This window comes from Ambystoma mexicanum, chromosome 9 (genome assembly GCF_040938575.1).
Source record: "Ambystoma mexicanum isolate Mex_15411 chromosome 9, UKY_AmexF1_1, whole genome shotgun sequence".
NCBI classification, from domain to species: domain Eukaryota; kingdom Metazoa; phylum Chordata; class Amphibia; order Caudata; family Ambystomatidae; genus Ambystoma; species Ambystoma mexicanum.
Genome location: NC_090931.1, coordinates 919,225,915 through 919,253,456, shown reverse-complemented (window position 1 = coordinate 919,253,456; position 27,542 = coordinate 919,225,915). Strand labels below are relative to the sequence as shown.

The 27,542-nt window shown below is 45.9% G+C and overlaps 1 protein-coding gene across 5 annotated transcripts in view; it reads right to left on the bottom strand.

Annotated features, from left to right (window-relative positions):
- Positions 1 to 27,467, bottom strand: part of SESTD1 (SEC14 and spectrin domain containing 1) — a 1,198,983-nt gene extending 1,171,516 nt beyond the window's left edge. For 3 of the 5 annotated variants that reach the window (XM_069616097.1, XM_069616095.1, XM_069616099.1), the window contains exon 1: positions 27,335 to 27,467. The gene's annotated coding sequence lies outside the window, so the exon portion shown is untranslated. Of the gene's footprint in view, positions 1 to 19,466; positions 19,601 to 27,334 lie in introns of those variants that run through there. The other 2 variants (XM_069616098.1, XM_069616096.1) reach the window with 1 other exon arrangement.
- Positions 27,468 to 27,542: the final 75 nt, after the last annotated feature.

Sequence of the window (27,542 nt, the reverse complement as noted above, 5' to 3'; positions counted from 1 at the left end):
AAATTCAAAGCACTCTGCATAACCCACAAAGCCTTGCAGGGACAAGGGACGGGATTGATCCAAGGCAAGATTAGCCGGCATCACCCAGGAAGGGAACAAAGATCCAGCAACGACCTACAGAGGCAAAACACTAGGAAAAAAGGAAATTTGGCAGAAAAGCGTTTTCACGTCTAATTGCTAACACCTGGAACAACATTCCCAAAGTAATCAGAACCACAGAAGACCATATCACCTTCGGGAAACTGCTGAAAACCTGGCTATTCGGCAGACAATGCCACCCTAGAAGGGACACCGGCAACAACACCGCAGACAAACAACTAGAGAGGAGACGAGAGGGGCCAAATAAGCGCAAATAAGAATCTGGTTAGATCCAAAGGGACCCCCAGAGAGAGAGAGAGACCACAGCAAACTGACCGACTTTACTAACCCTCTTCCCTTCCTGCTCCTCCTACATAACCGACGCCGCTACACCAGATCTTGGACTAGCCACACTCAAACATACAGAGAACCATTACTATGCCAACATCCAGAGTGAACCACCCACATAGCCCAATACCATCTAAGATACAATAACAATCCAAGATGCTGCACTACCCTACAGCAACGACCACCTGTGATTCAGAATCCCTTATGGACACTATCTAACCAGTGCATACTACCAACCCAGTGTAACCACACAACACCAACACAAAACACTAGCACACACCCGAGGCATTGAGTCTTACCCAAACGGTTACAATGCGCAAGGCGACTCGCAAAGGATCACATGCAAAACGACACTCAGACGTCAGTTCCTCCTCATTCTGAACCTATCCCTCCACACTTTTCCTCACCAACCTCCCTACCCCCATTTTTGCAGAGCCACGCGAGTGCCTGGAGACTGCCCCTGGGTGGTAGCATTGTGCTGTACAACGCAACTTAACATAACATAATGCCAGTAATGATACTATAAGAAAACATGCCCACCATGGCTCTGCCACACAGTCCGGTTTGGCTTTGAAAACATGTCCAAACTGGCTGCACAATACAGGCAAGTCTAGATGCATAATGATGCTATCATGTTTGCTTAACCCATGATGCCCAGTGAAAAAAAGCCACGCCACAGTAAGAAATGCTTTGACTGGCTGTCCTAAATGCCAATCTAGACACATAACAACATTCATCATGCTTGGTCATAGAATCCCAGTTAAAAAAAAATAAAAACCATGCCACAGCAAAGAAAGGCTAGACTTGGTGCCCCAGAATGCCAGTGCAGCCGCATAAAAGCACAGATCATCCTAAAAAAAAAAACTGCATTTTGTACTGACATCTATGATGGATACCCATTAAAATGTGCATCGCGATTGGGTTTCCAAGATGGCTGCCGAGGGGAGAGCAGCGTGATCGTGGAGCTCTCACCCCCTTCAGAAAAAAACAGATTAAAAGAGCCTTCCCCCAGGTGGGGATTTATCGATGTAGGCTGCAAAGGTGCAGTGCAGCAGCACAGATTGCTAGGGGCCTTCAACAGAGGCAGGTGTGCGGCCTTCGTCTCTGTAGTGTGGAGGCACTGCGCCCGCAGCCGGTGCAGGCTGAGCTGAGAGACAAGCTTGCAGACCCTGAGCAAGAAGAACCACTCAGGAAGATGGCAAAGGAGCCAGTCAAGGAGCTGCCTGCGATATTGGAGACCAGCCGTGGCTGGATTCATGGAGCGATGGCTCCCCTGCTGGCCAAAGATATAGGGAAGATCAAGGTGAGACCGAGCCGCCACCGCACCGGAGAATCAGCATCTCATCGGAAAGATCCAGAGGGGCCATACCCATAGCCCACTGCTGAGAGCAGCGCAGCGGATAAGAGCACCCGGAGTGGCCAGAGGAAAGGGTGAAAGCAGGAAGAGGCTTGTGTGAGAAAGGTGTTTCACCCACTAGTCCCCAGGGATCTGTCATCCAGGTGGCCAGGACACGGCCATCGCTTTTGCATCCAGATCCTGGGGGTGGACCAGTGCGGAAGGATCACCTGGGTGAGGGGTCTTTGGGGACGGGAGTGGGGCACCGGATGGTTAGACACAGTCTCCCCTTCCCTGTAACACCTTTACCCCATCCTACCAGGTAGGATATTTTGGAACTCCACCCCCCCCCCCCTCTTTACAACACAAACACTTTCACAAGGACAGCCCGCCATGGGAGAAAAAAGACTAACACCCAAGTCGTATATCTGACATGTCCCAATACAAAGGTCAGGCAATTACTGACCATAACACACACCTGACTTCGATTAAGCTTCCCCACACAGATAAAAGGCGGAGCACCCTCTGAGGCAAAGCACATGAGGAAACAGCGGTTTTGACACAACAGCTGAACGAGTGAAGAAAGATGGCAAAACAGAATGGGGAAATCGCAAGGAGGGAAATTCCCTTGACCTTTTCGACAAGGAACCATTGCTTTGCAGAACCCTCGAGAATAGAAAGCCTAAGACCAGGAAGCCAGGCTGAAGAATCTTGTATTGTGTGTCGGAGATGCCCGGGGCCCTCCCGCTTCAATAATCAAGGCGGGGAGAGGCAGCAGCTGCCGTGGTACGGTCCTTGGCTTAAAAAACAAAACGGCATCAGTGAAATCAACACAGCCGGTGAGTTGGGGAGACCAATACAAGACCGGTCTGTATTGAAGCTAAGGTTGCAAGCAACAACATTGTATGGCGAGCGCTGGAATGAACATTATTAAAAACGCGTGTGATAAGAGACGCAAGTAAAGTTGAACTGCTTATGAGTGATTGAACTTTAAAAGCAAGATACAATACCTTTGACAGAGTGGTCCGACACCGCGTGGGAGCTCAATCAAAGGTCTTTGTAATGTATCCAGCTGAGAAGTGGCAAAAGTGAGAAAAAGGTTCTCAAGAAATGAACAAGTAATTGTGAATCGAAGTGGTCCAGCGGCGCCTCAAGCAAAATCCTGCGCACAGTCGAAAGTAAAGCAAGTTTGGAAAAGTAGATCAATTTGGTCCAAGCCCGCCAGAGGGAGATCAATTGAAGGTTTCGTGTTAAAATGGGTTCTGGCCCAGCAGAGGGGGGGGGGGGGACACTGGGTGAACAGTAAATCACCCGATAAGTTTTACATGTGAAATCCTAAGAAAGGAACTTTAATGTTTGTTGTGTTGCATCACGCCCTCTGAAATAAGAGACTTTGAATGGCAAAGAGATTTGAATGGCAAAGAGAAGGCCCTGATGATGAGATTTTGACCTGCATCCGCGTACTAGATAAGCCAGAGAGGTGCTAAGTTAGAGTGTGCCGCCTTGTCCCATGCTGAAAACGTGGGGAAGGGAAGCCAATGGCTTGAATATACAGACATCATTTCGTGAAGACTTTTCTTTTGCATAACATTGTTTCTCACACTATTTGCATTTAGAAGCAATGATGCAATAGGTTTATTAGTATAGGCCCTTTTACTTTGACAAGGCTCTAATAGGACTGCATTATTATTTGATGGTCGTAGCTTGCGCCCATCTTTAGACTTAGGATTAGATGGGCGTTTTTCAAACCCAATTGAAGTTCAATAAACACCCTTGAACTGTGATCGCTTGTGTCTGTCTTACTGTCTGTTTTATACCATGCCTTTCTTACACTTGCCAATGCAGGCAGTGATCACCAGCTTTAAGCAGAGTGACGGTGAGGAGGGGAGTGTGGCGGGAAGGCCCCTGCCCAAGCTTTGAAGCCAGTACTTGCAGAAAAGACCAAGGTAAGCCACTGTGGCAACTAGAGGCCCATTTGTGGTACATTTTGGATTTTGGAGCTGCATACAGTGCTTCAGCCAACACACCCCTATCCAGAAGCACACGCATGGCGACAAGGGAGCAAGAGGCGCAACACGCATAGGACACAGTGACCGGTGGGGCCCTGGTCTCCCCGAGCCAATCCTGAGACAGACTAGAGGGCTAAAGAGTCCATCAGGGTAGAGTGATCCTGGCACCAAGGCCAGGAGGAGGGTCATTTAAAACCTGAGGGAGAGGACAAACAGCGGCTCATCTACACACCGTTAAAGGGGATTTCAACCCCTCTGCACAGTCAAGGGCATACCCACAAGGGGGCAGAGGGAGGCGGTTTCTATGCCTTGAAAAAGTGTACAGAAGACAACTGAAGAGTGCAACACGATATCAGGGAGAAGAGAATGGGGCAGGGCTCCTACCCCCCCCCCCAATCAGACCTGCCTATGCACTATGTCTAAAAACAAGGGGGGAAGGACATGCAAGCTGCCCCCAAGTTGGTGAAGACACCACAGGAAGGCAATCTGCAGAGACTCTGGCGCAGAGACAGAGGGGTACTGTCTGGGAGAGATCAAGGGCCCGGGGCAGGAGAGGATTTGGGGGCACTGGCATCCACCGCAAAAGAATAAGTGGTCGCCCAAGAGGTTGTTTGCCAATGTTTTTAGGATTGTGGGGACAAGATAGAAAACACCAATCGCAGTCAATTTTGATGCGAGCAGAACTGTCCCATTCGCTGCAAGAGGTGAAGGGGGGGCATAATGCAAATAGAGGAGTGGACCGAGGCTGTGGAAAGGGCCATACAATAGGTCGCACAGGACACAAGGAATATCAATGAACTGGTTTAGCAATTAGCAAGGGTCACGCAGAACCTTGAGACCCAGAGCAAAGACCTTGAAAACTGCTCGAGAAGAGCCAACTTCAGAATAAAGGGCCTCGCTGAGGCAGTGATGGACAAAGATCTACACACAATGGTGCAGCAAGTGTTCGCGGACCTGGCACAGGTGGAAGTCAAGGATAGAGCTGGACCGTATACACAGAGTGGGGCCTAAAAGGGGAAAGCCAGGGGCCAGACCCAGAGATGTAGTGGTGGCCTTACACAAGTACGGGCAAAAAGAGAAGGTGCTGGCAGCTATTCCAGGACCTAGCCCAGACCACCCTGGTGGACCATAGGATGATGGGCCCGGTGGTGCGTGCCCTAATGCGAGCGGAAATACAATATAAATAGACTGTTCCCTTTGGACTACTGTTCGGATGGGAAGGGAAACAGCATCAGGTCACCAACTGTGAGGATGGTACTGAAGATTGAGGACGAAGGGTCACCAGCGCAAGAACAAAGATCGGCGAGAGAACCACTCAAGTGTGGGAGGGGACGAAGTTTTCGACAAGAGGCTCAAATAAACGGGGCCCAAGGTTAAATCTCCCCCCCACCCCCGACAAAAGGGCAGGAGTGGCCCACATGCCCATCGACACAGGAGAGCCAGACTGAGGGAAAAGGTTACAGGAAGGAATGTTGCAGACTATCTGGGGGAGGTAGTTAGGGGAAAGGTACCGGGGGAGGTGGGTGGTACAGGATGTCTTAGTTTATCTACATGGGTCTAGGGGACCCGCACAGGTTTACTTCCGAGTTGTTGCAAGGGCTTAATTCCAAAGATGATGGGTCGGGGGAGCTAGAGGCTGGTTGAGCCCGCCCAGGGGGGGGGGGGCAGAGGGGGTGAAGGGTTGATCCCAACGGCAGTCACTCAATAAGACGACTATGGGAAAGAGGGAAGTGCTTGGGGTGATATCCCTAAGCGTCAGGGGGCTTAATTCCTCGGTTACAAATAGTAAGGTGGAAGTGTTCTTGGGGCAGAGAAGTCGGGTACTGTAGCCCTCCAAGAGACGCACATTCAGAGGTGAGACAGGCATACGCTGAAAGGGGAGGGAGGTGTTAATCGCTATTCTGGACATCCCAGGCTTCCAGGTCATAGCTATAGAGTGAGACACAGAGGGTAGGTATCAGATGGCCTCTTTCCAATGGGAGAGGGGGACAAACACAGTGGCAGCAATCTACGCCGCCAATACGAGTCAACATAGGTTCTTGCGGGTGACACAGCCCAAATTGGAGACTTTTGCCAAAGTGCAGATAATATTGATAGGCAACTTTAATCTGGCGTGGGACCCAAGACCAAGAGAAGACAGGAGTGGAAGGGTGTTCCACAACCAGGTGGCGCCATCTGCCTGCTTGAATGAACACATGGCCCAATTGGCGTTGGTAGATGGCTGGAAGGAACGGAGGGTGGCGGGGCTATACATATTATTCCAAAGTTCATAGATTCTTCAAGGATAGATTACTCCTGGATTTCGAGGTCACTATTGGGAAGGGTCGCAGGGATAGAGCTAGGAGTGATCGCCCTGTCAGACCATGCACCCATAACGATTACCTTAAATATAGGGCAGAACAAACCAGGCCTATGGCGGTGGAAGTTCCCTAGCCACATCCTTAAGTATGGAGTCATATGTGAGGACTGCGAGGAAGACATGGTATCAAGAATAGACAGAAAAGTGATCACAGTTCAAGGGTGTTTATTAAAACAGGATATGCAGGTTGGAAAAACGCCTAATCTAAACCTAAAACTAATATGGGAGCAAGCTACGACCATCAAATGAAAAAGAAGGCAGTCCTAGTGGCGTCCGGTCAAAATAAAAAAGGGCCTATACTGAAAAAAGAAAAACTAATGCCTATCCTCACAACTAATACAAAAGGGTGTGGGATAAGATTTACAAGAAAGAAAGGTGTTCACAAATGTTAAGTCAGGATGAGGTAGCCGGGGGTCTCCCTTCCCCATGTTTTGAGCATGGGGCAAAGTGGGCCTTCTGAGCACAGCACACACTCAAGCTTTCTCAGCACGAGGCAACAGTTCCAGCTTTGGTTGGCAGGACCTTTTGGCGGTTAAGTATCTTTTCAACAAAAAGTCTCTTGCCTCCAAGGAGCCGATAGCCTCCAAAAATAACAAACCAAGAATTCCTTTCAAAAGTATGTTGCGTGATGTCTTTTCATCTTTAGATTCCCCTCTTTCGGGTTTAAACCCACAAACAATTCCCATCACTAGAAGACCTTGGGTGATTGACTTTCTTGCTTCTGAGGGCCCGATGGGTTCAAAAAATGTTTCTCGGATTTACACTTTAGGTGATGATTATTCACCTCTGGGTCCCCCTCTTCCGGGCAAAGACCGGTCTTGAATATTAGCCTCCCTCCCGTCGGGTTCACTCTGGCTCATATTCAAAAATTACTTCTCAATTGCATTCACGTGTCATTGGGGTGATGGCTTCTCACGTCTGGATCTCCCTCTTCTGGGCTCAGATCCTTTTCGAACGTTGGCTCCCTCCGTCGGGTTCACTCTGCCTTTTGAAAAGATATTTTCTCCTTGGCATTAACAAATCTTAATGTCTTTTTAAACAGTTCCCAAGGATCCCCCTCTGCCGGGTTCACTTTTGTCAACACACTGTTTCATCTGACTTTAGACTTCGCCCCTCTCTATTGGCATCCCTCTGTCGGGTCCACTCTTGCCACTTCTCATTTCCTTTTGCTTTCTCTTGATGAGGGATTCACTTGCCTTGCGTTCTTAAAGGTTTGTCAGTCAAAGATTTTCGACTGTATGGGAATTTTGCTAGACCCCTGTAGGACCACTTTGACCTTTGGCAGCTCTGCTACAGCCTTCTGTTATCAGTAGTTCCAATCAAAAGTGATCAAGCAGAGTCTCTCGAGTAAGCACCCACGTGGTGCTGATCCCCTCTGCAGCTGGTCTTCCCTTAACAATTTACAGTTCTTTGAACTTTCATCAATGTTCGACTTTCATTCAACACAGCTCGGTTTCTTATAGGTTCTCCCCTCAACTCACGGCTGTGATGAACTGCTTGGCTTTTCTTGTATCTGGAGTCAAGGACGGTACCACGGTAGCAGTCATCTCCCTCGGTCCTGCTTATCAGCGTAGGCACGCTCCGTATACCATTGACATCTGTTGCAACACACTTGAGCTATTGTTAGCGGTCTTACGATTCCTTCCACGGAGGTCTCGCGGGTCTGGGTCGGCAAGGTCGCTTCTCTCCTTGTCAGCCTTTCAGTTCTCGCCGCCATCTCCTCCTCTTGAATTGCCGTGCTTGGATAGCTATCTCGTCGTGCGGTCTGCCTTGCTTGTATTGTGCTCTGGTGCTCCACCACTTATCCCTGTGGGTAAATGAAATGGCCGTCAGGTGTGTGAGGCTCTGGTCAATTACCGACTTTACCCGACACGTCACAACCCAAGGGTCAGGCAAACAGTTTTATTAGTCTGTTGTCTTTCGTGGGGTAAGACAGTGTTCATGTTGGAAAGGGGACGGGTTAGTGTGTCCGATTGTGCCATGTGGTGGGATGGGGAAAAGGTGCTATATGGAATTACAACCTCTGTACCAGGTGGTTTGATAAACTTAGAAGGGTGAGATAGATAGGGTTTGTGAGACAGACGGGAATGACAGGGATTGTTATCGTGAAAGGTACAGGGGGGAATTGTGGGAACAGTAGTGTTTAGTCCAAGTAGACTGGGTGCTCTGGAAAGAATAACCAGAGGGATGTGGAAAAGAACGACTGGGAGTGTTCGGGTAGGACGCAGGAAAACAGGGATTCTGGGATAGATAATCTTTGGGTGCAACAGGGTTTGAGATCTTAGGGGATTGGTTCTGTATGGAGGTGTCATTAGATCTGGGCACGAGAGATTTAATGGGAGGAAGCAGGGCAGATATATTATAGCCTACAAAGACCTCAGGTATATCGTCCGCCTCTACTTACTCAGCATAGCACCGCGTCTCACCTGGGGCATTCCCCCGACCCCCATAAGGTAATCCTGCCCCGTTCATCTTCCCCTAGGGTTGGACTTTGAGAGAGCCGGTTCTTCCTTGGCCACCTGAATGGGGGATTCCCGAGATATATTTGGGAGAATACCCTCAGGTTTTTCACAGGACCTAAAGCATACAATCTTGGATTACTTTGCACTTAACGCAACAGAGGGTGTACGTGACCAGGTGGTGTGGGATGCATTTAAGGCTACACTGACTGGGGAGCTCATTGCAATGAAGTGCCAGAGGGACAAACAACTAGGTCTCTTACAGAAGGAATTGGAAACTAAATTTAAACAAATAAAGGCTCAAATGGCAAATAACGCAGGGAGTAAGCTGAAAAGGGCAGATCGGCTGATTAGGGGACAATTAGATGTTTTGCAGACTAGGAGCTGCAGAGCGTTCATTGCTCTACCTCTAAAAGAGGTGTTAATGTCAAAGCCAATAAGGCAGATCTCCCGTTAGCGAGGTGGATTAGGAACAGAATTGTTGAGGACAATCCTTAGTTTTAAAGGGGGTGGCAGAAGGGCAACAAAGCACTGCTCTACCTGACATAATTTTGGTCTTCACAGATTATTATTCATCGCTGTACAGATCAGATTCTCCTGAGGAGGGAGCCCAAACGGGAATACCTATCCCAGTGCCCTCAACCTAAGATCACTCCTCAAAAACAAGAAGAACTTTAGGGAGACATTACTCCCGAAGTAGTAAGGGCAGCTATAGCTCCCTTGTCACCAGCAAAGGCCCTGGCGGCTTTGCAGCGGGTTTCTACAAAACCTTTAGAGAGGTACCGATACTGCGCTTAGTCCAGCTCTTCCAATCTTTTGGGGGATAGGGAGCAAGGTGTATCACCCAGACAATGTAAGAAGCCACGGCTATGTTGCTCCTAAAGCCGGGTAACGAGGTAACTCTATGCAGTTCTTACCGGCTGATTGCCCTTATTAATCTAGACACAAAGATCTACACTTGTGTACAAGCGCGATAGAAATAAAATATATCATACCAAGGTTCTGGCGTCACAGCTACTCGCCAAACTGATCTCAACCAGTTGGAATTTATTAGGCATAGGCAGACCTCGGATAACATTCAGCGGGTCTGTCATCTGATTGAAAAAGTAAATAAATCTAGTACCGCTGCACTTATACTAGCATTGGATGTTGAGAAGGCATTAGACCGGGTTGAATGGCCATTCATCTTCCATACCATGGAGGTTATGGGACTCGGTTCCTAATTCTTTTCAATGGTAAAAGCTCACTACCAAACTCCCTCCTTGCACCTGGCAATCAACTGGCAACTTTCCCAGAGGGTCACGGTCTCACAAGGCACTAAGCAGTGTTGGCGCGCTCCCCGCGCTTATACGCCATCCACCTGGAGCCACTCTTGGCCAACATAAGGGTCTATGAGAAACCAAAGGGTGTCTCACCCACTAATCATCTGTGACTTGTCATCCAGGTGGCCAGGACACAGCCATCATTTTTGGATCCAGCTCCTGGGGTGGACCAGTGCAGGAGGATCACCTGGTTGATGGGTCTTCAGGCAGTGGGGGAGAGACAGCCAATGGTGAGACACGGTATTCCCCCTTTTTTGTTCATCTACCCATCCTATTTTGTAGGATTTTCCGAAGTTCCAACTCCCCACTCCCCCTTTTTACACAAACACTGGGATCTGTAAGAGGGTGATAAGAGTAACCAGACTAACTCTCACTTTGTACTGGACATGTCCCATTAATCAGGTCAGGCACTTTACCCCAAGTACATACACCCGATAACAATTAGCTCTCCTCACACGAATAAAAGGCAACACCTCAACACACACTCGGAGCAAGGCGGAACACGATTACGAGCAGAACTTCCAGGATGAAGGCACACCTACTGGAGCAGAGCAATGGACCAAAGGACTAGAGCAGCAGGTCAGAAACCACAAGGGTTCCTTACTGGAGGCCATTGCCTCCAGCCCGCCGTGAAAGATACGTGAAGAAAGCCAGATCCCACAAGTGAAGATTGCTTTGTGTTTCCAGGACGCAAGCGACCCTCCTGGGTGAACGTCAGAGTTGGGGAGGCAAGGCCAAGCCTGTGGTACTAACCTTGACTCATGAATAGGAAACAAACAAGAAAGAAGCACACAGAGCCGGTGAGTTGGAAAGCAACCCGAGAGACCAGTGTGTGTCAAAGCGAATGAAGTAGCAACATCATATTACAAGTGAAGGCTGCACGGGCGTGGGTGAGACGCGAAGAAAGGCAGACCTGTGAATGAACTTTGAAGTGAAGGGAAGCTGTGAGATTAGCGATACTAAGTAATGGAGTGGTCCGGTGAAGGTAAGTAACCCATTTGAAAGTCTCTGACAGGTTCATTGTTTAAAGCTGTAAAGCGAAAGTGAATTAAGCGGGAGTAAAGCATGAACTTTGAAACAAAGTGGTCCTACAGTGGTCCATAAGAGCCACACACATTCAAATGTCTTTGACATCCGGAAGGGGTCTGAGCCCGATTGATTGAGACCCGAGGTACGATAAGCTAGTGGAAGGGAGCCCCGGCAAGTTTGTGCTTAATTGTGACGCGAGAGGTCTGAGCCTGGCAGAGGGGGGGACCTACGTGAACTATGTGCTGCAAGGTCTAAGCCTGGCACCTTTGTGAAATTTACATTGGAATACCATTTTGAGTCAAGAACGAAACTTTAACGTGGAAGGCCAGGCGGGCCTCGATCCACGGTTTGCAACTGCTTAGAGTGGTAGAAACTGAGCCAGAGTGCGTCATCCTGCCTACAAGGACAGCCTTACTCCGTGAGGTTGAACGTGAGGAGGAGTGCTGGTTCAACTACCTTTATTCATTTGAACACTAATCTTTCCTTTGCATACATTTCTCCTTTTTACACTTTTTGTACAAGAGATAGGGCAGGCATTAGGTTGTTGTCAGCATAGGCCATTTTGATTTGACATACTCCACTAGGACAGTTTTGTTTATCGTTTGATGGTCGAGTCTACTCCCATCTTAGTTATAGGGCACAATGGGAGTTTCTCTGACCAACATTTTCAATAAAGGTTTTACAAATTGTATCCATCTTGTGTGTCATGGATCGTTATTCCACATGGTCCTTATGGCGCAAACGGAGAAGAGGGCATAGATGCATTTCACCCTCACCCAAGATGGTACCCGATTACCCACAAGGTTCAACCATCATCCGCATTTTAGTGCTTTCGAACATGCAAATAGACTCATTGGCCAGAAGCACATCACCGGCAATATATGAAGGTTTCTTGCAGCTGACTCAGTGCATTGCTACTCTCTTGATTCCAGTGCTACTTTAAGTATTTACAGTAGAATGATCTCTGCCTTAATGCCAGTAAGACTGAGATCCTCCTCAATGTGACACCTGCTCCCTCCTTTCCACTCTCTCTCTGGCCGCCCACTCGGGCCCTCTTCCTGCTCCTTCCTGTGAGGCTAAGAACCTTGGTGTCATCTTCGACTCCACCCTCTCCTTCTCCTTCTCATTCTCCTGCTCTCCTCACATATCCAACGTCTCCGAGTAGTCAAACGATCAGCTGCACCTCCTCAGAGGTATTCTTCCTTTTCTCACTTTCCCCCAGAAGATCACCGTCTCCAGAGTTCTCTTTCTAAATCTCCCTATCTCTACTCTTTGACCTTTCCAACTTATCCAGAACAGGACTGCGAGACTTGACCTTGGCCTCAAGCCCTTGAGCTCTGAAATCTCTTCACTGGCTCCCGTGGCAGCAACGATCAAGTTCAAGACCCTCTGCATAGTCCACAAGGCTTTCTGGGGCCTGGGACCGCTCTACCTCCAACTTGCTCTTCCAAGACATCTTCCTTCTCGAACTCTACGCTCATCCACCTCCAACTCTGGAACAGCCTCCCTGCCTCTCAAACTTGAGCAGAACCATCTCCGGTTCCAGAAGCAACTCAAGACCTTCTTTTACTTACGCTTTCCCCTCTTCCTCTCCCTTGCTGATGCACCCAACTTCTCTGCACACTGGTCACCCTCTGAACTCTGGCCCAGGCTCCTGCATGTCCAGTTGCCCTTGCACTGCCTGCGGGCTCCCCAGAACTTAAAGGGTCAGTATCTGCAACCCTACAGTCCCTTCTCTCTGCACTTATGAGCCACCCGCTGGCTGCACTTGTGAGTTAACTGCACTTCCCCCTTACCCTCCCCACTGGCACTTCTCCCCTTCCCTCACCCCTGCACTTGCGCGATCTGCATGACGCAAGGTATAGTAAGATCGTTATTTTGCACCCTCCATGTCTTGTCGCGTCTAGAAACACTCGTTTACAGGCACGTGATATGTACCTCATCATACATTTCTATACCCTGGCTTTTCTACTTTGCTCCGTTACATCTGTTTTCCCCCCGTCCCTTCTGGATTCCCGTTTCTTATTCTTTCCTAGTCGACTCTATCCCTCTTGGTCAGCTTGGAGTTCAGGTTCCCCATTACTCTTCTGCCTGCTACGCAAAATGATCCTCATTTCTACATCTGCAAGTATTTTACGTTGAGTCCGGGACTCCATTTTGTGTTAATTTTTGCTTTATATGCAGTCGCCTGCCTCCTTTTATTTTCGGCACCGCCGCGGGTGTTAAACTATCAAACGCTTAAGTTTGACTTTAGTCGCAGCCTTCCTTCTCCCTCTTACATGCCACGTACTCCTCCGAGATAGAGCCCCCTCTCTGATAAGCCGCAGACTCTTCCGCCACCTCAGTGCCTTGCCCCAGTCTCCCGTTTCTCCTCAGGAGAGCAGCCAGCTTTTTGTTTACCTTTGTAGATGAGCTTTTTCTGAACATTCTTTGTTTTGTTTCAATTATTTCTTTAAGCCTTTCTGAAGGATAGTATTATTTTTTGGCTTCTCCATCATATTGTTAGTGGCAGGATATTTGGACTACCACATCACTCCTGCATCATCCAACATCTACAGAGTACCGACTGATTTTGAGGGGGTGACATTTTAACTGCTGCTCGTTTGGGTTTTATGCCCCAGGATGGTTTCCCGGGCTCCTCACTGGACTCTGGTTCCATTTCCAGGGGCCAGTGTGAGGCGTGGAAGGCTCCCCATAATCGTCCACAATAACAAAGCGCAGGTAAGAGTCCACCGTGTCTTTGCTCAAAAGTATTGCATTATGATCCTAACATTGCGTCACGGTCATACTTGTGGTACCATGCCTTCCCTACAGGCCTCCTGGATATTAGGGGGATTCCCTTTGGCGGTGAGGAGCAAAGAGCTTGAGCGTTTGCCAATGACATGCTCCTCTTGATCACAGAACCAGACACCTCATTCCCATGGATATCACAGGAACTTCTCTTTGGGGAGGTGGCAGGATCAAAAATAAATGCCCACAAGTCAGAGTCATGAAACGTGACCGCCCCTCAGAAAAGGTTCAGGAATTGCGGGGTATAGTACACTATAGATGGGTGGAAACCGGCATTAGATATTTGGGGGTCCAGATTACTGTTTCTCAGGGTGCTCTTTACCGTGCTAACTACCCACCTTTAGTGGAAAAGCTGCACAGGCTGCTGGCGGAATGGGGGCCCTTATCAGTATCCTGGATGGGGAGGTTAGATGCCCGTAAAATGGGGATTTTTTTTATAAATCCCGTACTATTTCACTGCCCTGCCGGGGGAGTGAGGGGGGGGGGTTGCCCAAGGTTTCTTCAAGACCATTCAAAAACATGTGGGGTCATTTATTTGGAACCACAAGAGACCTATGGTAGCTATGCAAATGCTAATGTCTCCCAGAAGCAAGGGAGGGCTGTGAGCTCAAAACAGCCGCCTCCATTTCCTAGCGGCTCAAATCAGTGATCCGGGATTGGTTCAGAGGCGATCGCAGGAAGGTCTGGTGTCGAATGGACAAAGTAGGGGTGGGTTCACCACTGGATGAGGTTTTGTGGCGACCCAAGGGGGGAAATAGACCTGCAAACATTTACCATAGCACGATAGGGGCCCTATTGGGGACTCATGGGAGAAGCTGGTATGGAGGGTGAAGTTGACCACCTTACCCCCAGCTGACGTCGCCGTTTAGGAATCCCCAGTTCATACTGGGTTTGGAAAGGGGTGCCTTCAATATGTGGGAGGCGGCAGGGTGCTGCAACTATGTGACATGTTCCTGGGCAAGGACATTAAATCCTTTGCACAGTGCAAGCAGGACTTCGGGCTGGATGAGGGGGGAGAAGAATCGCTACTCTCAACTGAGGCACTGGCTTACTGGCTCAACTGAGCCCAATTTCAGTCAGCGGCCACCAGGGATCTCATGCCCTTTGAATGGTTTGTAACGCTGGACAAGGGGACAGGCATTTGGTAGGAGAGTTATATGGCATTAGGGATAATAGCAGAAGGGGCAAGGAGCCAGTCATGGCACTATATGGAGCAGTGGGAAACTGCAGTGGGGCAGCCGCAGGAGCGGGAACTTTGGACAGCGGGAACGGACAGATATCCCCAGGCTCACACAGGCTATCCAGATTCAGGAGATGTGGGTTAAGATAATGGTTGAATGGCTGCGATTGTAGAAGCATATCTGGTGGGAATGCCCAGTCATACAGCCTTATTGGGACATGATACATGCAGCAATGAATAATATATTGTCTGGCACCTGACTCCCAGACAACACAGGGATGGCCATCCATGGAATGGGCAGGGTTCTTGAAAATCTACCCTCGAAAGCGCATAGAAAGACCGATGTCATCCTGATAGGGGTGACAACACCTGTGGTGGCACACAAATGGAAACAAAAAGCTGCCCACGCAGAACACAAATGGGTTAGTAAAATCTGTGGCACTGGAGTGGCTGACCTATTCGATTCAAGGGGATCACTAAAGGTTTGTCAGACTGGAACGTTGTCCTGCATCACCTGCAGCGGGACTCGCGGGCCGCATAGTGCCCGAGGAAAATAAGATTGCTGGGGCTAGTGTGAGTACTCGCTCCACTTGGGGAGGGCGCCTTCACAGGAAGCTGGGAGATATGGCTGAAGTTTCTAGGGGGAGGTGAGAACTATGGGTGGGGGTTCTCAAATTGTGCAATGGCCCGTACAACAGCTGGCGAGAGAGCTCGCCACTCACAGAAACTTGGGATCAGGAACCATCTAGAGTTCATGGACTCGGAGGCCGGGGGAGGGGCACAGGACTGGGTGCGTTGTTGGTTACATGTGTTGGGATACGGGGTGAGGGGGGCGAGAAGGGATGGGGTTCTTACTGTTGAAAGCACCATTTTAAGTGCACGGTTACTGTGCTGCCCTCACCAGCCAAAATCAGCTCCCTGGCCCAGCACAAGCACACCCAAATTCTTTGACTCAACATTCACTTGCTTATTCACACACAGCATTCACTCACTCATTGCATGAGAGGATCAGAAGTGACCTTCCCATACATTTTATATCCCCATGGACCTGTTCCAAATAGGCACAGGGAAATGTTCTTTCCTGTGCTTTGAAAAGTGCACCTCTTTTGAAAATCGAGATTTACTTGAAAACGCCCAGAACCCCCTTTCCATCCTCTGCCTTGTGCTGTTGTGCCTTTGGTCGGAAAATAGCACCTCAATGTGCACAACTATGATGTACACATTTCAATCTTTTGTGCACGGTTCACCACCTTTTTTGGCGCAAGTGAAGTGAATGAGCATCCCATCAATTGCATCAAACGCAGTTTTAAGAATCGTGGCACAGTGGTTTATCCCTACTGATCACTTCTTTACGCTGTACGTTCATTTCAAAGAGTGTGGTTCGAGGTCTCAGAGGAGATTTAGGAATGGGAAAGGACACACGAGAAGGAAAGGGTGCATGGTGTTTTTACTGTTTCTGCAGTCATTAACGCCAGATTTGCTCATGAACAGGTATTGTGTTAAATACTATTAGCTGCAGAGCAGATACTGTGACTGAAATCGTTAGCCCCAAGAGTATATACTGTGCATGCCATGATTCAGGTATACGGTCATATGTAACGGATTAGTGAGTAGTGTATCAATCGTCATTAGTTCCAGGGCAGGTACTGTGCCTGGAATCGGTATCCCAGATCCGGTACTGTCTGTAATTATTTGCCCCAGGGCAGGTATTGTCACATGTAGCGGGTGAGCAGGTACGTATTTTATCGGAAGTCATTAGCTCTAGAGCAGGTATTGTGTCTCTATTCATTTGCTCCAGCCAGAGGATGTGACGGGCCATTACCATTAGTGCTAGAGAAGGTAGTGTCTGCTGCTATTCATCGGGGTGTTGTTTCTTTGTCTGCAGCCATTAGACCTAGAACAGATACTGTGCCTGCAGTTATTATCCGCAGAAGGGTCATTCGACCCAGAGAAAGTACCCCATCTGCAGCCATTAGCCCTGGGGAATCATTACTTTCAGAGTAGGCACTGGAACTGGAGACAGTACACGTCTGCAATCTTTAGCCGGATATATATATATCATTTACACCTCAACATGGTCTGTGGGTGTAATATATATTGAAAATCCAAGTTTAGCCAAAATCTCTGCGCACTACCTCTATTAAATAGCTGGTGCTAATGGGCTACAGCTTGGCTAAGCTGACAACATTTCAAAAATGCATAAAAACTACTGACTCCAGCCAAAAGTGATTTACAAGCTGAGAGTATCGTAGCAAAACAATGCCCAAGCACACTAGACCACCTTGGTGAAAACATATATATTTTATTTATTCATTTCATAAATGAGCACCAATGTTAAAAGTTCTTACTTTAATTCTTAGCAGACCAGGTAAAAAAGCACGATAAGCACCTCACCGGGTGGAGTTCGCCACGCGTTCTGCTGTGTTCAAAGAGCTTCGTCAGGCTGTTTGTAATCCATTTGGTTGCTCTTCCGCTATTGTTTTTGAAAAGAACTAAGTGGGCGTTGACCCATTACGTGACCGCTCTGTCCCGCTCACGTCAGTGGATCATGTGACCCGGTACTAACCATTCTATCCATGCACGTCATGGAGTCATGTGACCCACTATGTACCGCTCTCGAGATGGCTCTTAAACTCTATGGTGCTCGCGGAATTAATATCCACCATCTTAGAATGGCCTAGGTGCCTCTATATTGGTTATCCTATCCTTACATGTCAACGGCTAAAAGCCAGAAGTGCATGTACCGCAAGAAAGGACCTTTAGCAGTCGCGCGGTCAACACCCACTTAGTTAATCATTTTACACATGAAATTTGCGGGAATATTTCACCAGTGTGGTATTTGTTATTGTATTAGGTTGGAAAGGACCGAATTAAAATGTCTGTCCTACCGCCTATAAAGCTCCCTGATGATTTCGGTTACATGCAGAAGCAAAGGAATGCAGTCAGAGTTTCCTCCTTACATACTGTCATGCATCTAGTGGCACTAAAATAATAATGTTAAGCCTTGCCTAGTCCTATTGGACTCATACATAACTTCATAATTAAGTGTTGTAACAATGATAAAGTGCTTGTGCTAATACCTGATTTTCCGTTTAATTCCAGCAAATACTAGAATATATATATATATATATATATATATATATATATATAACGAAAATTTAAATAGTTTATTGATGCATGTTCAAATATCTATGCATCAAACTGTGCAATTTTGCATTTTAATAAAGTGCTATAAATTTGTGCAAATTAGCTGTTAGAAGTGCTAGTGCATTATTCATAATAATATATTCAATGTGAAAACGTAAAATGCCGACTATATGTTAGGAGTACTCATCCCATTCTCCAAAAAACCAGATACAATGCTATATAGATCACTCTTCATTAAAAGAAAATATATATCTATGATGCAGTTTAGATGTCCACATATTGAATCATACTTTTCTGGTTGTTACATCTAAAAGAGAAGTCAAGTTCATTGATGTTTTCCAAATGGCTCTAAACAGATTTAAAAGATATGCGAGTTATTTCATCAGTTTCATTATTATTGAATATTTTCTAATATAGGAACACATACATCTCAGAATCAATATTTAACCCATCCGGTTTTAGTGAGTCAAGTTTACAGATTAAGGTGGCTTCGAGCTGGCGTTATTTGAGCTCTCTGTTCCCCATTCTTTGGTGCTGGGGAACATGTGCCAATCCCACAAAAGACATTGCTCTAACATCACTATTGTGTGTTTCTTCAAAATGTATTGGAAGTGAATATGTCTGATCCTTTTTTATGGCCCGATAATGTTGCTAAATACACAGTTTTAAGGGGCCTATTGTGGATCCCATATAATGTAGTCTACAGCTGCATGTTATAGCATATACTACATACCTGGTAATACATGTTATCCTATGTTTATATTTCCACGATAACCCTTTACTGCTCACAAATGGTACCTTGGTTACAGGATTACACATTTTGCAATGTCCACATTTGTTAAAGCCAATTAGACTCTTCTTTTCTGTTATGACCGTACCGGGGGCTAGGATGTTTTTAAGCGTTGGTGCTCTACGAAACGTTACACTGGAATTTTCACTCAATACTTTGTTCAGATCTGTATCCGTGGTTAATATGTTCCAATGCTTCTGCATTATGGTCTTAATTTGTTTCGCCTGTTGGTTGTATCCTGTGATTAATCTAATCACTTTGTCTTTACTTTTTGACACAGGATTAAGCAAGTTTATTATTTTAACTTTTTCTGCCTTTACAGAACAGTCAGTTACAGTTTTTTTTAGCATATTCCCTGTTGATGAATCTGCTTCCTATTCTTTTGGCTTCTTTCTGATATGAACTACATATTCGTAGTGCTCTTAAGAATTCACCATATGGTATACTTTTGGCTGGAGTCAGTAGTTTTATGCATTTTTGAAATATATAAGAACACTTTCTTCCGGATCAGCACGTCCAGGCAAGTCTGTAGGAATAATTGTCTCAAGGCACTCCAAATGCAGTTTAATATTTGAAACATCATAAGTCGAGGTAAGATCTCACACCAGAAACTACCTACCAGCAGCCTTGCATTAAGCATGGCTCTCCCTTCAGCAAAGACATTTAACAGACACCATCTTCGAAGTCACCGTTTCCACCACAGTATCTCTCGACCTGTATTTCGTTCACGTTGAACCATAAGTATGCGCTCTGCAAAAAAAAATCTTGCTTGTATAAGAAATAAGCTATGCGCCAACTAGAATGTTTTTCTTAATGTAACTGCATATATTGACTCTTTACAAATGCCTTACAACCTTTGTTGCCTCTTTCTGCACCGAATAATTTGAAATGTAATAGGCACCCCAGTTTTTTTTTTATTTTCCTTTTCTCTCACTCATAACAATCCCATCTCAATCCATTATATAGACCTACCTTTCTGACTTGTTGCCACTAATTAACGCATTTGTATTATGACAACCAACCATTACAACTATATAGCAGACCCTTCTCATCACTCTCGTTCCCTCTTTGCCTCACGGAGCATGGCCTGTTAAGTACCAGCCTCCCACACCGTCAAGTATGAATACATTTAGTCATACTGACACTCCTCCCACACCATGCCGCCCAAGGTCCCACATATTGCACACAAAATCTGCCCCCACATATTCATTCTGTTTGCTGTGCTCTTCACAGCTATCCACGCAGCAGACGCTTTATACCTCACAGTGATGACACCTATATCAGTGATGACACCTACATCTTCTACCCGGGTCCCAATACATTGCACTCAATGTACACTACCGCACTATAGAATACTCTCTACTGAGGATATAGTAGCGCCTCCTACTCCACCGGACCATGGCATCACACTGTCTCAGCCATCCAATCTAGCTGTCAGACGTTAGACTGAGAACTCATACATTATCTAGAGATATACCATGTTCACCCAGATCCCGCTCTCTAAGGAATCACAGATTAAGCTTCCGCACAGCACGCAGACCTCTTACACCAGCAATTCATAGCAATGCACCTGTACCCTTATCTGCACTTCTCAAAACCACTCCAGCACTGTCAAACACCAAGCCATACCTGATACTGCATAATGACAAGCCAGCCACCTTACAACCAGAAGGAAATAAACCACATGCTACCCACTCCTCAAATGTGCACTGCTTAACGTACGCTCACTTCCAGCGCACGCACTAGAAATAAATGATCCATCCACCCATAAACTCGATTTACTAAACATCACTGAAACCTGGCTTCATGACGCCTCTGGTCCAGCCATCACACTAGCCCTCCCCCTGGCTACACCATCCTTAGACAAGATCGACCTAAAATACGAGGTGGAGTTGCCCTCATCTACAAGGACTCCCTCTCTATCATACTTATTCCTAGCACTTGGGGCGGTAATGCGGACATCCTATCTGCTAAACTCACCGTCTCACCCAACACCATTAACATCCACACCATATATAGGCAACCTGGCCTTCCCGCAGACTTTCAAGAACACCTCACCCACCGACTTAGCAACAACATCAAAAAATCCTCTAAAATTTTACTCTTAGGAGATCTAAACTTAGGTTTCAATGATCCGAATGATGAACCTGCCACAGCCCTAGCCAAAGACCTATCTGACCTAGGATTCTCCCAAGGAGTACTCACCCCTACCTACTCCAAAGGCTGTACCCTAGATTGGATAATGGATCATAACTTTACATCCACTATTACCTCAAACACTGCCTTCCCATGGACAGACCACACTTGCATTGAGTTGACCATGCCACCTACCCATGGCTCCAAAACCCTAACACACGTTTCACCAGCCAAAACAAGAAGTTAAAAAAAAACTCAACTCTGACAACCTCCGACCATACCATGACAATCCAAGTCTAGCCCCGCCCCCATTTTCTCAGGCTCCTAACGTAGTAGTAGACATTTTTAAAGACACACTTACTAATGCTATAAGCTCAATAGCTCCACTCGAAAGCAAGAAAGAAAAAGAAATCCTTTCACTGCAACTCTTGGTTTTTGGATGGGCTCCAAACCCTTCGTGCACAAAAGCGTCAGGCCCAAAAAAACAGGCAAGCCAATCCTAATGACTCAAACAAGAACAAATTCAAACAAATAGCTCTCCAAAACAAAGAAGCTGTTATCACAGCAAAAGCTAACTCCTTCAACGACAGGATCTCAAATGTCAGTTTTCAAACTAAAGAGATCTTCACAATCTTCAATGAGATCGTCATAACCCCCACCAACACAGATGAGATCATTAAAGACAAAACTTGGTGCGCAAACATTCAGTCTGCAATGCTCAACAAAATAGATCTCCTCCCAAAAAAAAAATCCAAGATCACTACAAAGCCCTCCCAAATCAAAAGATAAACTCTGGTACAAACTAAACAATGATACCCCCCAATCCCAATTCTTCTTTAAAAACGTCACTGAATCGGAGGTCATTGATCTCATTAAACATCTCAAACCTCTATGCAAAGGTGACATATGCCCACCCAAAATCATTAAGGAATGTGCCACAGACCTCGCCCCCCTCATAACTGCCTTCATTAATGCCTCATTCAAAACAGGTATTGTGCCTGACAGTCTCAAAGAAGCATGGGTACGCCCTCTTCTAAAAAAGCCTACACTAGACCCGGCCCAGCCCAACAACTATAGGCCTATAACAACGGTCCCGTTCCTCCTTAAAATCTTGAACAAGGCAGCCCATAGCCGGATTCAACCATACATAGAATCCAACTCCATACTGGGCAAAAAAGACAATCTGGATTTCATAAAGGTCATGGAACGGAAACTGCCCTACTAGACCTAAAAAACAAATGACCCATATCATGGCCAAAGGTAAGCCTGCCCTCCTCCTCCTCCATCTTTCGGTGGCCTTTGATCTGGTAGATCACAAGACCCTTACCACCCATCTTACCCAGGCAGCCCATTTTCCCAAACAAGCAGCCTCTTGGATTACCTCCTTTCTGGAAGGCAGAGCCATGAAAGTATTCTCCAACATAGCTAACGCCGACCCCACTACCATACCCTGTGGGGTAGCCCAAGGTTCCTGTACAGCCCCTACTATGTACAACCACTTCACAAAACCTCTTCAACCTACTTGACTCTCTGGGTATAGAATACACAAATTATGCTGACGATACCCAAGTACTCCTACCACTATCTGGACCCGATCACCAATATGCCACGGCACTACACAAAATCTACGATACAATCCAAAACTGGATGGCTGCCAATGGCATGCCTCAACAGGGATACGACAGACATTTGTATCTTTGATCAGAAAGCCACATTAGCCAAGCTTAACCCACAATACTCTAACTTCAACATAGACAATTCCGTTATCAAGGTCTCATCTTCTGTTAAGACACTGGGTGTGTATATTGATGCCAACTTATCTATGAACAAACAAGTTAGCGCCATTGCCTCTGCATCAGCATACAGCACCAAACTCATCAATGCCATAAAGCGCTACCTCTCTGAACCCAACTGCCTTGCAATAGCCAGAGCAACTATAGGCGCTAAACTAGACTATTGCAATGCTCTCCCAGCAGGCACCTCAACCAAAAACTTACACAGACTTCTAACTACACAAAACAATGCCCTTAGAGCCGCCTTGAGCATCCCTAGAAGAGACCATATCTCACAGGCTAGAAACTCAGCTAAATAGCTCCAAGTTAAAGACTGCATTACACTCAAAATTCTTACTATCACACACAGATGCTTCAATCACACTGCGCCCACATACCTAACTGAGGCTATATCCAGAACCACCTCTGCACGCCCCACCAAAACACCGTACACCAACCAACTACATATACCTCGCATCCACAGAGTCAAAGGAGGAGGAATAGGGTTTTCATACATAGCACCTAAGCTATGGAACTCACCCCCCGCCACCTTAAGAGCTGAAACCTCCATCCATGCCTTCGGTAAGACTCTCAAAAGCACCTACCTAAACTAACTCCTCTGACCCCTCCTAGCTCCTTCTACCCGAACACTATGTATATTGTAATGTAATTATGCTTACAAATTCTAATTGCTTTATTATTACATATATGTCATTAACTGTAAATGATAACTGTAACTCTGTAGTATGTCCTATCTATGTAACAAGTGCCACGATGCCTCAGGGCTGCTGTGCGCTATACAAATACGAATAAATAATAATAATAATGTCACATTACACGGCAGGAGTACAATAACTTGTGAAACAACCACCATGCGTTCCACCACTGCGGGGGCTTCCACAGGGTCATATCAATAAAGAATTCACAAGCATTTCATCTTTATAAAAACAACGTGATGTCTGGGTGCATCACAGAAAATCAAACACAGAAAGAGGACTGTTTCTACTTACTGGTAAATACACTAAAACAGGTGTAAAGGGTGAGTGCCATATTGAACTAGCACTGTTACCTTAGTTGTACTACCAAGTACATAAACCAGTAAAGCATATAACAAGAACACCAGTCCATTGTGATGCAACCAGATTTTCACTTCTAATGATCAATTAATTATGCTTTAATGTGCATGAATAATGCAACATTTAAGGGATAAAAAGGAGATCCGAGTCGAGTCTTGTGTAATATGGGACAATCCAACGTATATAGTTCTGGTACGTCTTGAAAACAGACAGGCCGAGGAAAAAACAGCCACTGCAATTTCATTTCATCATGGTCAGTCTGCCAGCGTGCAGAGTGGAATATAGTTCTCAGATCCGAATCCAGATAAGGTATACAAGCATGAGTGTGCAGAACGCAGTAATAGAGCAGTAGATATGAGTAACTCGTTGTACAGTTTTCAATGCGCACAATAGCAATAATGGCAGGTACATGTTGTGAAATAATATGATGGCACAATTGTGCAAAGAGCAAGATTAGAAAATAATGCATGTTCACAATGAAATATATTGATAATGGTCATTAAAAATTCACAATGTGCAAAATAGCCCAATTGAGCACCTAATGATATATGCTGTGCAAAATAGCAATTCTGGCAGCAACTTGTAAATGGTAAGTACCATCAAGTGCACAAATGTGCAGATAGATCAAAATAGGAGCACTATAGATGAAAAGTATACATGTCAACCTACCAAATATAAATACTGTGCAAAATAGTAATTCTAGCAGCATCTTGTAAACGGTAAGTACCATCATGTGCAAATATGCAATACAATAATTAAACCCAAGACAAGAATGAATACATCACCTTGCTAGTTGTGCAAGAATGTGCAAAGTAGCAATCAAAGCAGCAAATATTAATGGTAAGTACCATAATGTGTAAATACGCAATATGGCAACTTGGGAATGGAAATAAGTTATCAAATGTCTGTGGACAAACAACCTTCTCAAAAATGCAGTGCTACTCAAGGAGGTACACATTGATGCTTCCGACCATATAGGGGAGCTAGTCAAATATATATTCCTGGGACATTACATGAAAATGTGCATTCCCTATAGGAATCAAGTGAGACCATCTGTTATTAAAGTGCTGGTGCTCTTGAGTCGTACACATGGTATGCAACCAATTAAATACAATAATTGACTCATAGTATAAACATTTCAGCAAAGGATGGAACAATATGTATTATACATATACACACACACTAGTCCCGATAGTAATGGAAAAATTGAAGGAACATTCAAATTGATTAGCTTATGAAAATACATGTAATTCATTATCCACATTATGACCAATGAGCTGCAATGTATCTAAGAGAATGAGGAATTTACATTCCAACTGACGTAATTTCAACTCTCCATTGCCTTTTCTCATATGTTCTGATACATGAGCGAATCCCAAAAATGTCATCTTTTCAGGGTCACTGGTGTGTTTCTCTAAGAGCCAAGAGCTTTGTTTTGCAACAGTCACTTACACCAGAACACGGTTTGTGTAGCGGCTGCACAGCAGTTACTTCGTCTGTGAGCATTAGCAGGTGCAGGTATTTTATATATGTAGTCACTTACAGAGAACCGTCTGTGTAGCAGCTGCACAGCAGTTACTGGGTCTGCGAGCATTCCAGGGCCCAGTGCTTTAAGTGGGCCGGGGCCAGTTTCCAAAAAGTGGGGCTGGGCCGGGGGCCCCCGGTCCCACCACACCATGGCGAGACACATTATCCTGCCACGGCCAGAACGGGAGATGCGCCTGCCACTAAGTCAGGCAAGCTGACAGAAGTGCCAGCCAGCCACAGCGTCGCTCAACAGTTTGAGCAATGCTGTGGCTGGCTAGTACTTCTGTCAGTCACTGTAACTTCCTCTGGTGACCCCTCACTCGAGGGGTCGCCAGAGGAAGTTAGTGTCCTTTTGTTTCTCCCCCCGCCCCGCCAGGTCACTGAGACGTCTTTAACCCTCGGCGAACATGGGGACTATGTGACCTATTTCTAGGTTTATAAAAGATGGCTTGAAAAGAACACAATTCAAGCCATCTTTTATAAAGCTTTGCCTCAGGCTTTGTCCAGCGGCAAAACTACAAAATATGGATTGAATTGTGTACTTTTCAAGCCATCTTTTATAAACATATGTTAAATATTTCTTTGTTTAAAAAAGGCTTTAAAAGTACGCAAACCACAGTAAGGTATGCACACAAATATATAAATTCTATACATTTGTGTGTGTACCTTACTATGGTTTCTATACTTTTCAAGCCATCTTGAAGTACACAAACCATAGTAAGGCACTTTAATGTAAGTATTTATATATTTGAGTACGTCACTATAGTTTGTGTACTTTTCAAGCCATCTTTTATAAATATAAACATATTTCTAAAAGATGGCTTGCAAATGCTTAAATGTATCTATTTGTTTGCACACCTTACTATGGTTTGTGTACTGTACGCCCATCATGCAAGCCACGCCACCTCAATTTCTTACCCCACTTAAAGCCCTGCCAGGGCCTGAATTGGCCCGTAAATGAGCTTCGGAGCAGCTACTGTGTCTACAATATCAACAGCAACAGACTAACTACCCTGTGTCATTGCAAAACCAGATGTTTATAAAGTCACGTAATTAATACTTAATTTCAACATGTGATGAGTCGAATACAAGGAATTACAGCTTCAGCTGCGGCCTCTCACATGCCTAATCTCTGGGTTTTTACGCTCTTTTCCGGGTCTCCGGGGAAGTGCATGGAGTCTCCGGGTTTTCCTCAATTGTATTAGCAGCCTGCTGCGTCCCTCTTCCTGGGACCACAAAGGCCACCACTGCGTATCTGCTAGAAACACCCAGCTCAGCCTGCACCTCGAAGGAGTAGGGCATTTCGTTGCATACCACAGCACTGCAGGCTCGCTTTCCCCATCACAGACAGGAGGTTTTTTTGCAACCCTTGAATGCCTCAATGTTCATTGAGCAAGGACCGCGTGCAGGATCCCCGTTCAGGGATTTCGCCACACGTACAGTGGTAGGGGATTCTGAAGAAATTGCGAAAGCAGCAGCTCGGCCACACTGACAAAAACAACGCAAAAGCACAAATACAAACGCATCTATGGGTGGTGTTACAATCATTCTAATCACTTAAACATCACAGTTATCCGCAATTAATATCAATGAGACACATGGCCATGTAAATAATTGTAAAAAAGATGCAGATGCATTTTTGATTGGTCACTCTAAAATAAGAAACACAGGTAAGGATTTCACCTTTCAGAGGAATAACAAACATAGCCAAGAAATGGAAACAGACATCGAATGAAATGCAAAAACACTTAATATATCGATATGTGGGCGTAGCATTGTGTGGGCGTGGCATAGATCTCAGGGTTTTGATTTTCAAATGTTGGCAGGTATGCCTCACTTCAAAGTGCATTTCTAGAGGTTGCAAAAGGGCTCATATTACCAACATAACAACAAAGGGGTGAGAAAGATCCAAGTTAATGGATATTAAAAGAAATGCATCTAAACTTCATTACAAGAACCGGATCGCATGCCCTCACCTGATGCTGCCTGGAGACTGGAAAGGAGCTTCCGGTAAAGGGAGGCCTTATGTTGCTTTCATTATGAATTGAAACACACATTTAAAGTCCCCATGAGACCCAATAGCATTGTGTGTGTTTTTTTTAATTATTTGCCGACCCTTTCTGAAATGCCTTTAAGGCGTCGTGACGTTTACACGTTGGACGTATACGTGCTTAGGACGGGAAT